Here is a 17,239-nt window from a genome sequence, read left to right on the forward strand (position 1 = left end):
GGACCTTCCATCGCTTCAAAATTTACATTACATTTTGAAACTCGAGTTACATTCGAGTCTAAATCTAATTTACAACCAGAATATAAATAGGGAGGCACTACGCGCAGGTCGCGTATCAAATACAGCACACACAAACACATGACGGCACGCAGGCCGTATTATAAATTACAACACAAATTATCCAATCGAATTGGGTCTTTGGGCCATGACTATCACAAAAAATAATATATAATTCAAAATTATATATTTCTATAATTTTCTGTAATTTTTCCTATAATTTTTATAATTTTTACGAGTACAATTTCCCGGCGGTTCCGTTTAGCGGTTTTCTGGCACAATCGCGGAACGAATCCCCTTGCGGGGCCAGGGGCAGCGCCCCTACCCACGATCTAACCATCGCGAGGGTTCCTTTGCGATCTAACAGCGCCTTAGCCCACTGTCCCAAAAAGTTTTGGGGCGAAACTTGGCCGTTTTGGGAAAAACTTCTCGGTAGTCAAAGCCTACAAGTGTAGAAACACTTGTGCTTCGCTTCTAGGAGAAAAATACTCATAAAAACCATTAAAAACTTAAAATTACAGAAATTCACAGAATGTTTACTTTTCATAAAAACCAAAATAAACTCATATTCGTCTTCGCACGTGGCTCTGATACCACTGTTGGGATTTTCGGGCCGCGAAAACCGCTTTTCGCGTCGCGAAAACTCCGAATCTCTCTAGCCAACGGATCTGTGCGAAGAATAAAATTTGAAAAACTTATGAGTACGAGTTTCAAACTCTAGATCTACAGTAGATAAGAGTATTACCCTTGTAGCAAAGCCCTTCGCGTTCCCGCTCGTCCAAACGGTGTCGGATCTCGAAGTTGTCAACGTAGACAACTCTCTATACGTATCCACACGAACACGTAGATGGAAAAATCACACAAAAAGGTGTGCTAGCACCTTTTGATGATTCGGCCAAGTTGAGGAGGAGAGGGAGAGGGAGAGCTAGAGGAAGGAGATGAAGTGAATTGCCTTGAATGAAAAATTCATTTCTATTTCTCACAATAGTGGCCGGCCACTTTCAAAAAGTGTAACCCCCATTTCCACATTAAGTGCAATTAATGTGGAGCCATTAAAGTGAAGAATTGTAACCTCCATGAGGTGGCATCTCAATTAAGTAACCATGATGATGTGGAGCATCATCATTGGTCCACATCTTGCCAACTCACTAATGATGTGGCAAAAAGTCAAGTCAAACTTGACTTTTCCTCTTCCTCTCAAGTCAAGTCAAACTTGACTTAATCTCTCTCATGGTTGATCTAATCCAACCATTTAATTCAAGCCAATTTAATATAATAAATCTAATTCATTTAATTAAATTGTTTCAATGAGTCATAATCTAAATTAGACTCATTGAACACATGAATCAACTTGAGTCCAACTCAATTAACCCAACTAGGATTACTCTTAATCCAATTTGATTCATCAAATGAATCTAATCATCTTGGTTCATCATATGAACCTAATCTCCATCTAATTGTCCTTAGTGTGTGACCCTATAGGTTCTTGTAACGTTGGCAATGCCCCTAAATCCATTTAGGAGCATAAGTAATGAGCGGTATCTAGTAACACATCATTACTACCCATGTTACAAGAATGTTGAGATCCAACATCACCTTGTGACTACTAATTGTGACTCCTCACAATATATGACAAGTGTCCTTCTATCATAGACATCTAGATTGATCAATGTGAGGCATAGACCGTGGCATCCTCTGATCAATCTAAATCCTGAACTCCAAGTAGACTCACTAAATCAAATGAGCTCAATATCTCATATTGACTCATTTGGGCATGGCCATGCACTTCGTGGTCTCACTCTATCAAGAATACCGATGTCTCTCCCGTCATATAGGAGGGATTGATCCCATCTACATCACTCACATCCCTCCGCATAATTTGTTACATACCTAGTAATCGCCTTTATAGTCCACCCAGTTACGGGTGGCGTTTAATGAAACCAAAGTACATAACTCCTTATGTAGGGAACCATGGTGACTTCAGGTCTAAGGACTAGTAGTCATACTAATAGCCACATGAGAAAGTATATGACACTCATATAACGATCCATGATACTTTCTCATGGCAGGTCATTCAGTATACATTCTCTAATGCATACCCATGTGTCAACTTGATATCTCTATATCCATGACTTGTGAGATCAAGTCATCGAGTTGACCTACATGCTAGTCTTATTGCATTAACATTGTCCCTGAATGTTAATACTCAACTAGGAATGATTAAGAGTAGTGTTCCCTATATCATCTCACTATCGATTCAACCAATCGATTGATATAGGTAAGAACCTTCTACTCAAGGACGTTATTATACTTAGTTTATTTGGCACCAATACAAGTAAGTATAATAACCAAAAACCAAATGCCTTTATTTATATAGAATATGATACAACAAGTCCATAATACAATCATCAAATGATTGGCTCTAGGGCTCTAGCTAACATGCACAACGACACGGAGTGGACTATGAGAAGGTATTTGCTCCAGTTTCTTGTTTAGAACCAATTAGATTTTTTGTTTCATTTGCGGCACAAAGAAACTAGAAAATATTTCAATTAGACGTGAAGTCGGGGTTTCTTAACGGTTTCCTTGAGGAGGATGTTTTTGTGGAGCAACCAAAAGGCTATGTGGTGAAAGGACAAGAAGGAAAGGTATTGAAGTTGAAGAGGGCTTTGTACGGTCTCGAGCAAGCGCCTCGAGTATGGTATAGTCGGATTGATGCCTATTTTTGAGAGAAAGGATTTGCAAGATGTCCACATGAGTATGCGCTTTATGTGAAGATGGATAACAATGGAGATTGTTTGTTCGTTTGCCTCTACATGGACGATCTTATTTTTTTCTGGAAATAATCCGGGTCTCTTTGACGATTTAAAGAATTGTTGGTGCGGTTAGCACTAACGGTCTAACTCAAGTTTTGATAAATGACAAAATAGGTTAAGTTAGTTTCATATTGATCTAACACTTTGACCAAGTGTGAAGGAGAAGCCCATACGGGTCGATGGGCTGACATGACGTCTGACACGAAGTCCAACTAGGTCAACGGGTTGACCTGATAGCTGGCACGAAGTCCAGACGGGTCGAAGGGCTGACTTGACGTCTGGCACGAAGTCCATCTAGGTCGACGAGCTGACCTGATAGCTGGCATGAAGTCCAGATGGGTTGAAAGGTTGATCGGACGTCTGGCACGAAGTCCGGACGGGTCGAAGGGTTGATCGGACGTCTGGCAGGTAAGTTAAGGTAAGTCACTAGAGGGGAATGACTTTGAGGACGTGTTCCCGGGAAGGAAACATTAGGCGTCGATCCAACTTAGATCCATTTCGGAAATCTAAGTTGAGGTCGTGACTAGATTCCGGTCTTGAGGAGACAAAATCTAATTATTATTTTTATTACTTATAACATAAATGTGCTAACACTTTGTTTTGCAGGATAGTTTTGTATTTTGCCTCGGACTAATGTTTTTTGCAGATTGCTGAAAAAACAAAGGTCCGGGAGCCCGGAAGGGATCCGGGCGCCCGGAAGGGATCCGGGCACCCGGAATGCAAAAGTTATCCCCGACGCACGGCGCCACGCAGAGCACTCTGGTTGGATGGGTTACGTCACACTCTAGGCACTTGGAAGGGATCTGGGCGCCTAGAGCCTCCTATATAAGGAGGATGTACCCTGGAGCAAAGAACAACGAACAACAAGATCTTCCAACACTTGCTCTACCGTGCTGTGCTCCTGCGACGCTGCAAAGCTCCTCCGACAATGCGCTTCTTTTTCATTCATTATTGTTGTCGGTATTTTTCCTTTAAAGCAATTGTACTTTCACTTGTAATATTTTGAATTGCTAGTGGATTGCCCAACGAAAGCACTCAACGAGTGCGGGCCTTGGAGTAGGAGTCAACCAAGGCTCCGAACCAAGTAAAAAATTACTTGTGTTAGCATTGTTCCAATTTTGATTTTTCCGCTACGTACTCGATCTTCTCTACGATATTTTTTTTAAAAATCAATATTCCCCCCCCCCCCCCCCCCTCTATCGACTTTTACGATCCAACAAGTGGTATCAGAGCAGGTACCGCTTTGATTTGGTGCAACCACCAATCAGACAGGGGGTGAAATTTGCTTTTATTTTTATTTTTGGTTTTCAGTTTTATGCTATAAATCCAAACTGGTATCGTTACCTTTTTGGAATTTTTTTCGTAGTAATTAAGTTGAATTGGTGCAACACCAATTCAGTTTTTCTTTAATTTTATTCTGCACTGCTAAATCCAAGACCAAGTCTTGGGATTTCTCGTCTCTTTGTTTATTTGTGTGTAGGATAAAAATGTCTCAAGTCAAAGGCTTCAGCACAGTACACCCCTCATATTCAACGGGGGTGACTTCCCCTATTGGAAGAAGCGAATGGAGGTCTACCTGAAAACCGACTTCAACTAGTGGTTCAGCGTCACCAGAGGATACAAGGTGCCGGTCGACAGCTTCGGGAATCCACTAGACCCGGAACAGTGGACTCCGGACATGAGAAAGAAGTCCTCGACGGACTACAAAGCTCTCAACATGCTGCAATGCGGGCTGACAAAGGAAGAGCTGAACCGAGTGGGACCGCACCAAAACGCTAAAGAGTTATAGAACAAGCTGATCGAATTGCAAGAAGGAATGAGCGATGCCAAGGTAACTAAGCGCGACCTTTTGTTAAACAAATTATTTAATATTAAAATGTAGGAAGGAGAAACAAACGAGTCAACTCCATGCGAGGATCAAAGACATCCTCAAAGGACTCCACGTGATAGACCACCAAATGGAAAATCGTGATTTAATAAGGTATGCTTTAAATTTTTTCCCGCGTAATACATTGTGGGCATCTATTGTGGATGCCTACAAAATTCTATAAATTTATCTAAATTGAAACTAGACAAACTATTCTACGAACTTGAATTACATGAGCAGACTAATGCCAGGTACAAGAAAGGTATTGCTTTGTTTGCAGGTTTCCCCAAGGAAAAGAAAAAGACTAAGCTTGACCCTGAAGATGAGTCCGACCAAGATTCTGAAGACGAAGAGTACCTGGTGAACCTGGTAAGGAAGATGTTCACCAGGAGGAAGAAGAGTTTCAGCAAAAAGGACCTGCAGGAGATCAACTCCCCATCTGAACCAAGGAATGTGACTTGCTTTGAGTGCAACAAGAAAGACCACTATAAGAACGAGTGTCCGAGATTGAAGAGCAACAAGTCGAAGACATCCAAGAAGAAGGCTCTCAAAGCAACCTGGGATGACTCTTCCTCAGAAGAATCAGAGGCCGAAGATCAGAAGCACCAAAGTCACCTCGCGTTAATGGCCCGCGAAGAAGAATCGGAGGACGAATCAGAAGACGGGTCCGAACCCGAATCGAGCCACGAGTTCGTACTCGTTTTCGAAGGTCCCGAAGAGGTAAATTTTAATTTGAATAAGAATTTTTTTAAAATTATTGCTTGTTTAAATAAAAAATTAACAGTAAAAGAAAATGAAAATAAATTGCTCCTTGAGGAAAACCAAAACCTCAAGGAATAAATCATAAATTCTAGTCCAACTCAAGACCTAATACTTGAGGAGGAAAATTTAACACTAAAAATAGAAAATAATAAATTAAAAAGTATGTTAGAAAAATTTACAACAAGATCTAAAAATTTAGATCTTATTTTAAACAGTCAAAAAGTAGTCTACAATAAAACCGAACTTAGCTACAAGTCAAGTTCAAATAAAACATTTAAATCATTAATAACCCAATATAAACAACAAAATAAAGCTTGGGTTCTGAAAGCGTGCTTAACCATGCAAGTAGGAATGAACCAATATTACATACCTAAAGATAAAATATACTATATAAAATCTGACAAACCTAGATCAACAAAATCAAAATCAAAAAATTTTAGAACTCATCACAAATCATATTATCATCAAGTTAAATATAATTATAAAATAACAGATATAAACCTAGAATTAAAACTTAAAAATATAGGTCAATAATTTATGGGGAGACTCTAGAATAGTTGGCACCACCAAAATTAACCTACCCGATAGGGTAACCAAAACCAACCTACCCGGCAGGGTAATTAGGACTAGTTCAAAGGGACAATAGTTTAACTTGACTTACGGTACTGGTGAAGTTTTGGATGATAGTACGTTAGGGAAACTATATCTATGCATGTCTAGGAAGATATGGTTTCGACCTGGTGCATTTGACTTAGTGGAACTAACTGAAGCTACCTTTTACGGATCCTAACTAGTTAAATCAAGGTTTTGTACTAAGTTCAGTGGATAGGACTATATGGAAAACCTCGAAGGCATGATTACTCTAATGATGTCCAAGTGACTCACCAAAGTCCAGAAGTTTATCCAAAGAATGTCTATTTATTGAACCCAAAGTTAAACCTGAATCTAACACAAAGTTAAACCAAACCCCAAAATTGAACTCAACTTTATCTCATAAAAATTATAGGTTTCCCTGATTGAAAACATAGATCGGTTGAGATAACTGAGGACTTCAAACCGACTCAAATCGAATCGAACCAAATCGATCAAATTAAATTAAAAAAATTAAATTAATAAATTAAAATTAAATTAAAAATCCTTTTAAAAATTAATTTAAAAATCCTTTTAAAAATCCTTTTAAAAATTATTTTAAAAATCCTTTAAAAAAATTTCTTTTAACTTTTAAAAATTATTTTAAAAATCCTTTTAAAAATTATAAAAAATTATTTTAAAAATTCTTTTAAAAAGTATTTAAAAATTATTTAAAAATTATTTTAAAAATCTTTTTAAAAAATTATTTAAAAATATTTAAAAAATCATTTTAAAAATTATTTTAAAAAATTATTTAAAAATATTTAAAAAATCTTTTTAACTTAAAATTTATTTTAAAAATCCTTTTTAACTTAAAATTTATTTTTAAAAATCTTTTTAACTCCTTTTAAAAAAAATCCTTTTAACTACAAAATTTATGTTAAAATCTCCTTAAACTTTAAAATGTTTTTAACTAAGCAACTAAAGAATCATGCTAAGTAAAGTTATAATTGAACTCAAACTCACCCTACGTCCTACCTATTGTAGGAAACCAAGTGAATCTTGGACAGTAGTTGCTCCAATCATATGACTGGAGATCACACCAAATTCACTCAACTTATCTACAAAAGCTTAGGAACATTTGCCTTTGGAAACAACGAAAAACTCAAGGTAATTGGCATAGGTAATATTGAACTTAAAATTGATTTTATTATTACAAATGTATTACTTGCTGAAAACTTCAAGTATAATCTTCTTAGTATTAGTCAATTGTGTGACACTAGATATAAAGTTAGATTTTTATCATTGAAATGCTTAATCAAACACTATGATAAGTCTAAAAGGGTTTAGAAAAGATAACATCTATGCAATTAACTTAACCACTTCTTCAAATAAGTATTATTTACCACAAAAAGAAGAAACTTGGTTATGACATAGAAGAATGCCATACACAAATTTCAGAAATATAAGCAAATTAAAAGGACTAGTTAGAGGATTACCAAAATTACCTAACTTACACTCAACAATATGTAATGCTTGTCAACAAGGAAAACAAACAAAATCTACCCACAAACCAATTAATCAACCTCAAACCAACTCAATAGTAGAACTTCTACATTTAGACTTAATTGACTCCCATGGTGTCAAATCCATAAATGGAAGTTTGTATTGTCTAGTAATAATAGATGACTATTCTAGGTTCACCTGGGTAAAATTTTTAAAAAATAAGAATGAAACTTTTGAAATTTTTACAAACTTTTATAAGCAAGTTGAAAATGAAAAAAAACCTTAAAATTAAAAGAATTAGAAGTGATAATGGAGGTGAATTTAAAAATCATAACTTTAATAAATTTTGTCTTGAAAACGGATATCATCATGAATTTTGTATCCTAAAACACCTCAACAAAATGGAATTGTAGAAAGAAAAAATAGAACACTACTTGAGGCCTCTAGAACAATGCCAAATGAGTATAATCTACCTAAGTACTTTTGGGCAGAAGCTGTTAGTACAGCCTGTTATGTGCAAAATAGAACAACACTAAATAAAACACATAACAAAACCTTCTTTGAAATATATTATAATAAACAGTCCAATATAAAATACTTTAAAATATTTGGGTGTCCAACCTTCATATTAAATACAAGAGAACATTTAGGAAAATTCACTTCTAAAATAGAAAATGGAATCTTTGTAGAATATTCATTAAATAGTAGGGGTTACAGAATATACAATAAGGTTACGCTAAGAATTGAAGAAATCACAAACGTAAAATTTGAGAAATTCAAACAAAACCTAGAACAAATCCAAATTAAGCCAATTGGATTTATTCAAGGTGACAATAATCAAGAAAGAACCAATGAAGAAGAAGAAGAACCTCAAGATAATCAACCACCTAGAACTATAAGAGTCAACCCAAATCATCCAATTGACCAAATAATTGGTGATCCAGACTTAAGGGTTCATACTAGGTCATCTTTAGAAAGCTAAGTCAAATCTCTCTTATTTCAAAAATTGAACCCAAAACTGTAGCTGAATCGTTACTTGATCCAGACTGGGTCATAACTATGCAAAAGGAACTAGCTCAATTTGAAAGAAATGAAGTTTGGGATTTAGTGCCACCACCCAAAAATAAAAAGATAATAGAAACAAAATGGATGTTTAGAAATAAATTAAGTGAAACTGGGAAAATTAATAGAAACAAAACCATGCTAGTCGTTAAGGGGTTTAGTTGTAACGACCACCCTTCTTACTACTACTACTCTCTAAGGATGACCGTTACTTAACTACTAACTCTACTTAACCGGTATGATTAAAAATCACATGGAAACCCTACCGAAAAATTTCGGCAGAGTCTCCCCTGTACCGGTGACCTTAAACTGACATACATAATATAATATACACAGCCACAAGCGGCTGGAACACATATCAAACACACAAAAGGAATAACATCACCACGCAGCTTAATGAAATCAAATCATGCAAGTAATGAATAGCAGAAACAAAATAAAAACATACAATTAACTAACAGCGGAAGACTAAATGACTCATCTAATACATTCTTAATAAATGGCAATCTTAATAAATTCTTAAACTAAGTCCCAAGGCTTCCATAGTCCTGGCATCACACACCATCCGCGCCACCTTGTCGCCTTCCTTTCTATATCTTTTCCTTTCCTGTATCTGCAGTAAGAGGAAGTGTAGTCTATAAGCAAAATTTGCTTAGTAAGCGCTATCTAACTCACAAAATCACGAATGTGCATGTATACGAAAAGAACTAAAAACTATATGCTCTAAAAAGAAATAAAGCATAAACATAACTGCTCATGTCAAACTAATAGCAAAGAAAAGCTAAGAAATCTACTCATGTAATTCTAATCGCTAATCATGCTACTCATCTAATAGGTAAACATGAAAACTACTCATCCACTAGATAAACATGGTAGAATAAAGAACTAAACTTACTGATTTTCAGAACTATATGAAACTTATTTCATTTGTTCTAACTTAATCTTTAATACTTTATGTTTATGTAAAACTCGTTTTACTTGTTCAAAAACTTATACTTATAATACTTCAAAATAATAATCAACTTCTTCTTGGGCCCAGGCTTAGTACCATCTTATGCGCGTTCCCTGATAGGTTGGGGTAGCGACCCTACGGTCGTCGACCGTCGGCCGAGCCGTTACTACTAGGTTATCTAAACCTAGGGACGACTATGGGAGCCCAGCCCAAGGACAGAGAGTCCAACACAGTGTCACTGATAAAAGTAAAATACTTGTTATCTTTTAATACTTCTATATAATGCCTCGGCATTTTCTTTAGCACCTTGTGTGCCGAAATCCCTAAAGTCTTGACTTTGGGATCTACTTAAGGCCTTGTCCTTTTCTTTCTTTTCTTTATCTTTCTTATACTTGTTAATACTTCTAAAAGAATACTTCTTTAAAAAGAAACTGAAATGTTTAAGCAAATTCTAACTTTAAAATGCTTAAACCAAAAATCTGCCTACTATGTTAATGAAATTCTGCATATTAAGTTAACATAAATCTGCATACTTTACTAAACAGATTCTGAAATACTAAACAAATAAAAATCTGCATGCAATACTTATCAAATTCTACAAGCATTCTCTGTTCAGTGCTACGGTAAGGGGACAAAAGCATAACCCTTCAACAGAAATCCACCGAAAACATAACTACATGCTAATTAAACTAAACTTTTCTTATTCATAACCTAGCAGCAGGAATCTAAGGCTTGTATCCCTTCCAACTAACCAAATTAAGCTTGCTGAAAGCTTAGAACAGAATCCTATATGAAAGTGATTCACGACCTGAACTTATACAGGGCAATCTATAAACCAGTAACTCATCTTATTTATCCAGAATGCTAGAACTATGTTACAACTTGGAAAACTCAACTAAACCGAATTCATATGCCTAACCTCTGAACTCACAGCAAAAATTTCAAAAGAAATGAATTGCTGTGTTAAACAAAACTTCACAGTATAATTCGAAAACAGGAATAAGCAAGGTTCAGAATCTAATCCAATAAAAAACAAAACCCTTTCCCTCTTTCTTAACTCACGGCAGTAAGCCCTAAACCCCAATCTTCACAGAAAATTCGAAATGAAAAGGAACAAGGACTCGAAACTATCCTACTGCAGGTGAGTAGCGTCTTACCGGCGATTCTTGGACTTACAACCGAAGGAGAGGAAGGTCTAGGGTTTCAAAGCTTGAAAACTTGCGGCTTCTTCTTGTGCCCGCGTTGACCTTGCCGAGAGAAGTTCGGCTTGGTGAAGGATCCGTGGAAGAGAGAGCTCGCCGGCGCCGGAGACCAAACCTGGTTTCTTCTTCATTTCCGCGGCGAGAGAGGAGAAGAGTCGCCGCTCGCGTCGGGAGAGGAAGGGTGAGGAAAGAATTTAGGTTTCGTAATTAATCCCTAAGTTCTTCCTTTTAATACTCTAAGGTTTCTGTTAACTAGTACTACTTAAATATATATCGCTCCATATATGATTAACAAAACACCCGTAGACCAGATGGTTGAGCTGAGTTCGTTAAGACTTGGGTTCGGGTCCGTGATCTTGGGTTCAAAACCCGGCTTTAACATATATTATTTTTTTTTTCTTTTACTTCTTCCTCTTGGTAAAAATACCAAACGAACTCCAAAAATTACATAAAAATACTCTATAAATTCCTAAAATTCTCTAGAATTTTTCTAAAACATTTCTAGATTTTAATAAGGTTTTTTAGAACTCTAAATCATGAAATTTGGGGTGTTACATTAGTTAAGTAAAGGAGCTTGACTATAATAAAACTTACGCCCCAGTAGCAAGATTAGAGTTCATTAGAATGTTACTCAGTTATGCAACCCATAAAGGGTTTAGATTGTATCAAATGGATGTCAAATCCGCCTTTCTAAATGGACTAATAAAAGAAGAAGTCTATGTAGGATAACCATCTGGATTTGAAAGTCTAGAATACCCCGACTATGTTTTTAAACTAAAAAAGGCTTTATACGGGCTTAAGCAAGCACCTAGGGCATGGTATGAAAGGTTAACCTCTTACGTAATATCCAAAGGGTTCAACTAAGGTCAAATTGACCCAACCCTATTCCTTAAATTAATAAAAGAGGATATCTTCATAGCCCAAATCTATGTAGATGATATAATTTTTTGTTCAACTAACTCAGAATTTTTAGAGAAATTTACTAATCAATGGAACAAGAGTTTGAAATGAGGCTAGTAGGGGAATTAACTTACTTTTTAGGATTACAAATCAAACAAACAAATGAGGAAAATTATATTTATCAACAAAAATACACCAAAGAATTACTTAAAAAATTCGGAATAGAAAATACTAAAGAAATAAAAACACCTATGGTAGTTAACACAATCCTAGATGACAACCCCAATGGAAAACCAGTCGACTTAAAATACTATAGGAGTGCCATAGGTAGCCTACTGTACTTAACTGCAAGTCAACCTGATATCTTATTTGCAGTTAGTATGTGTGCTAGATACCAAACTTGTGCTAAAGAATCTCATTTGACTTAAGTCAAAAGAATCTTTAAATACCTTAAAGGAACATCAAATGTAGGAATTTGGTATCCTAGAACTAACAATTTTGAGTTAATAGGCTATTCTGACTCAGATTATGCTGGGTGTAAACTAGACCACAAAAGCACAAGTAGTGGATGTCAATTACTAGGTCCATCACTTGTCAGCTGGTTTAGTAAAAATCAACATTGTGTTGCTCTATCTACAACTGAGTCAGAGTATATAGCGATAGGAGAATGTGCCGCACAACTATTATGGATGATGCACACCTTGAAAGTTTTTAATTTAAACCTCACAAACGTAAAAGTATTAATCGACAATATTAGCTCAATTAACTTAACAAAAAATCATATGCATCATTCAAGAACCAAACACATTGAAATTAGGCACCACTTTATCAGGAATCATGTCACTAAAGGGGATATATAACTCAATTACATTGAGTCCAACTTTAATTTAGCTAACATATTTACCAAACCCCTGCCTGAAAGTGAGTTTAGCAATCTACGATGAAAATTAGGAATGTGTTTAATAGACTAGGATTCTTAAATTACAAAAATTGTTTTCAAAAATAGTGTTTTTAAATTCTAGGATAAAACTTTCAAAACTTCCCATGATTAGAATTTCAAAAATAAATTTTAGCCTTAGACTAGGTCAATTCCTAAGAAAGCATGTTCCTATAGGACTAGAATTTAAGCATCTCACCAACACACTAGGGCTACCTTATTTGTGATTGTTGAATATAGAAAGGGGTGAGATGCATAGAAAGATTGCCCGTACTTAAGATACTTATTTTAGTGCATCGATATAAGTCTGAGCGTTAAATACAAAACACATATCAATCAGGTTAAGTTATTCAGTTTAGTCAAATACTAACTGATTGCAGTTGACTTAACCTGGCTAATCATATGAAAGCTGCTATCCTCTGATAGTTAGTAAGTATCTAATTGGTTAGACAGTTTTTGTTATGTCAGGTTCAGGGGGAGGATTAACTGTTTTAATACTTATTTTGAAATTAGTTTTTGAAAAATATTTCCTTAAAAAGATTTTTTGTTTAACTAACTAAGTTGTTTTAAATTTAAATCTTATTAGCTTTGAAAATTAAAGTTTAACTTAGCTTTTAAAATTAAGATTTGAAAATTGGATTTTACTTAGTTTTAAAAATTGGATTTTCCAAAGTTAGTTTTGAAAATTGGATTTTACAAACTTAAGTTTGAAAATTGAGTTTATCCACTAAGTTGAAATTTAGATTATATAAACTTGGCTTTAATAATCTCACTTTTTTTAAAGATGGTATATATGAAAATTAGTCTTTATAATCCTTATTTTTGAAAGACTGTGTTTAAAAATTGTGTTAAACCTACAAAGCTTATATTGAAAATTAAGTCAATTTTGCAAAAGTTTATCCTTGAAAATTACTTTAAAATTTACAAAGTTATCTTTCTAAAATTATCTTTTTAAGTTAATGACCTCTTAAACTTAGCTATTTTCTGAAAAAGCTAAAAGCTAAAAGTAAAAATGTTCTTTGTTTTCTACTTTAGACTCCCCCAAGTCAATCTGACTTTAATTCTTTGATGAATTTCTTTTACTTCCCTAAATCACTTATTTTTCTGTGTTATTTTTGATGAATGTCAAAAGGGGAGGATTAGGTGGTTTAAGTTAGTTTAAACAATGAAATACAAAATATAAAAACAAGACTAACTTAAAAACCTTATAATTGCTTATTTTACTTGCATCTTTTTCACTAACTTAACCCTGGTTGTCATTGCATCAAAAAAGGGGAGATTGTTGGTGTGGTTAGCACTAATGGTCTAACTCAAGTTTTGATGAATGACAAAGTAGGTTAAGTTAGTTTCATATTGATCTAACACTTTGACCAAGTGTGAAGGAGAAGCCCAGACGGGTCGATGGGCTGACCTGACGTCTGGCACGAAGTCCAGCTAGGTCGACGGGCTAACCTGATAGCTGGTACGAAGTCCAGACGGGTCGAAGGGCTGACCTGACATCTGGCACAAAGTCTAGCTAGGTCGACGGGCTGACCTGATAGCTGGCACAAAGTCCAGATGGGTCGAAGGGTTGACCAGACGTCTGGCACGAAGTCCAGACGAGTCGAAGGGTTGACCGGACGTTTGGCAGGTAAGTTAAGGTAAGTCACTAGAGGGGAGTGACTGTGAGGACGTGTTCCCGGGAAGGGAACATTAGGCGTCGATCCAACTTAGATCCATTTCAGAAATCTAAGTTGAGATCGTGACTAGATTCCGGTCTCGAGGAGATGAAATCTAATTACTTCTTTTATTATTCTTATAATTTAACTGTGCTAACACTTTATTTTTCAGGGTAGTTTTGCATTTTGCCTCAGACTAATATTTTTTACAGGTTGTTGAAAAAACAAAGGTCCGAGTGCCTGGAATTCAAAAGTTATCCTCGACGCATGGCGCCACATGGAGCACTCTGGTTGGACGGGTTATGTCACACTCCAGGCGCTCGGAAGGGATCCGAGCGCCCAGAGCCTCGTATATAAGGAGGATGCACCCTGGAGCAAAGAACAATGAACAACAAGATCTTCCAACACTTGTTCTTCCGTGTTGTGCTCCTGCGATGTTGCGAAGCTCCTCCGACAACTCGCTTCTTTTTCATTCATTATTGTTGTCGGTATTTTTCCTTTAAAGCAATTGTACTTTCACTTGTAATATTTTGAATTTCTAGTGGATTACCCAACGAAAGCACTCAACGAGTGCGGTCCTTGGAGTAGGAGTCAACCAAGGCTCCGAACCAACTAAAAAATTACTTGTGTTAGCATTGTTGCAATTTCGATTTTTCCGCTGCGTACTCGATCTTCTTTATGATTTTTTTTTTTTGAAAATTGATATTCACCCCACCCGCCCTCTATCAACTTTCACGATCCAACAAGAATGATATGGCCCTAGAATTTGAGATGGCAGATATTGGCTTAATGTCATTTTACCTCAGATTCGAAGTGCGTTAATCGGATGATGGAATTTTTGTTGGGCAACAAGCATATGTGAAGGAAGTTCTGGATAGATTTAATATGTTAAATAGCAAATCGGTGGCTACTCCTATGGAGGCTAGAGCTAAATTTAGCAAGGATGAAGAGGGAGAAAAGGTGGATCCTACACTATTCAAAAGTCTTGTGGGATGTCTAAGGTATTTGACATGTACTCGACCGGATATTCTTTTTAGCATAGGGGTAATTAGTCGATTCATGGAAGTGCCAACAATGAATCACATGAAGGTGGCAAAGAGGATTTTGAGATATTTGAAAGGTACTATTGATTTCGGACTGTTTTATTCGTCATCCAAGGAATTCCAACTTATTGGATATTGCGACAGTGATTTTGCCGGAGATATAGATGATCAGAAAAGCACAACTGGATTTGTGTTTTTTATGGGGACTAATGCAATTTCGTGGAGTTCAAAGAAACAGGCAATCGTCACGCTATCTTCCTATGAAGCTGAATATGTCGCGATTATGGCATGCGCTTATCACGCAATCTGGCTAAGAAGAATGTTGAAGGAGATAAGCTTGTCGGAGAATGAAGCGACCACAATTTTTGTCGACAACAAGTCTGCTCAAGCTCTAGAAAGGAATCCTGTTTTTCATGATCGAAGTAAACACATCAATACGCGCTATCATTTCATTCGAGAGAGTATTACGAGGAAGGAGATCAAACTTGAATATGTGAAATCTGCTGATCTAGTTGCGGATATTTTTACAAAGCCTCTTGGAGTGGATGTTTTGCAAGATGAGGAGTATGTTTGGAGTCATGAAGAAAATCAATTTTAAGGGTGAGTGTTGAAAATAAAAAAAATTAATTACGTTAAGAAAGTTAAAGAGTCGCTGAGAATGTCCAAGAGCCAGGAAGTCCAAGAGTCTGTATGAGGAAATCCAAGAGTCGTCCATAAGTCTTTTATCCTTTTATGAATAGTGTAGTTGTATAAAAAGAAAATATATAGATAGAGGGAGTGCTCATCAACGTTTCCAACAACGACAACTTCACGAAGCATGCCTACGTAGGAAAGGCGAAGACATTGGTCTCATTGCTCATAGCATACGCCAAGGCACTAGGCCCTTCAAGATAGACAACAGTGATTTTTTTTCTTTTTCAGTTTCGTTCCATCATAGATTTAAGATCTTTATAAAATAACAAATTTCATAAATCAAGGGCGTCATTAGAGAGGATTACATCGTTGATACGGTGCATATTCGTGGGGTCAGTAAGATGATGTGGTTAGGAGTCAAGACCACAGGATGGTCAGAAGTCAAGCCTCCATGGCTGGTCAGAAGTCAAGATTACGTGGAGGTCAGAAGTCAAGCTTACGTGGAGGTCAGAAGTCAAGTTTACGTGGAGGTCAGAAGTCCAGCCTCCGTGGCTGGTCAAAAGTCAAGCTTACAAGGCCAGGGTCCAAGTCTCAGCTGATGGGGTGGTCAAAGGATGGGAGTATAAGTCGAACAAGGGCCAGCCCTGATAGCGGTCAAGGACAGGGTCCACAGGCCAGGTACAGTGGATGACTGAGCCCACAGGCCAAGTAAAGGTAGAGGAAAGAAGGCGCTGGGCGTAGAATAAACAGACCGGGCGTACAGGTCAGGACGTACAAGCCATGGATAGCAGTAAACAGTAAACAGGTCTGGACACAGACCTAGCGTGCAGGTCGGGACGTACAAGCCATGGATATCAGTAAACAGGTCTGGACATAGACCTGGCATACAGGTCGGGACGTACAAGCCATGGATAGCAGTAAACAGTAAACAGGTCTGGACACAGAGCTAGCGTGTAGGTCGGGACATACAAGCCATGGATAGCAGTAAACAGTAAACAGGTATGGACATAGACCTAGCGTGCAGGTTGGGACGTACAAGCCATGGATAGTAGTAAACAGTAAACAGGTCTGGACACAAACCTGGCATACAGGTCAGGACGTACAAGCCATGTATAGCAGTAAACAGTAAACAGGTCTGGACACAGACCTAACGTACAGGTCGGGACGTACAATCCATGGATAGCAGTAAACAGTAAACAGGTCTGGACACAGACCTAGCGTGCAGGTCAGGACGTACAAGCCATAGATAGCAGTAAACAGTAAACAGTAAACAG

The 17,239-nt window shown here is 36.8% G+C and overlaps 1 pseudogene; it reads left to right on the top strand.

Moving 5' to 3' along the window:
* The window catches only part of LOC122005510, a 77,854-nt pseudogene extending 61,628 nt beyond the window's left edge, over window positions 1-16,226 (top strand).
* Window positions 16,227-17,239: the final 1,013 nt, after the last annotated feature.

This window comes from Zingiber officinale, chromosome 7B, assembly GCF_018446385.1.
Source record: "Zingiber officinale cultivar Zhangliang chromosome 7B, Zo_v1.1, whole genome shotgun sequence".
Classification (NCBI taxonomy): domain Eukaryota; kingdom Viridiplantae; phylum Streptophyta; class Magnoliopsida; order Zingiberales; family Zingiberaceae; genus Zingiber; species Zingiber officinale.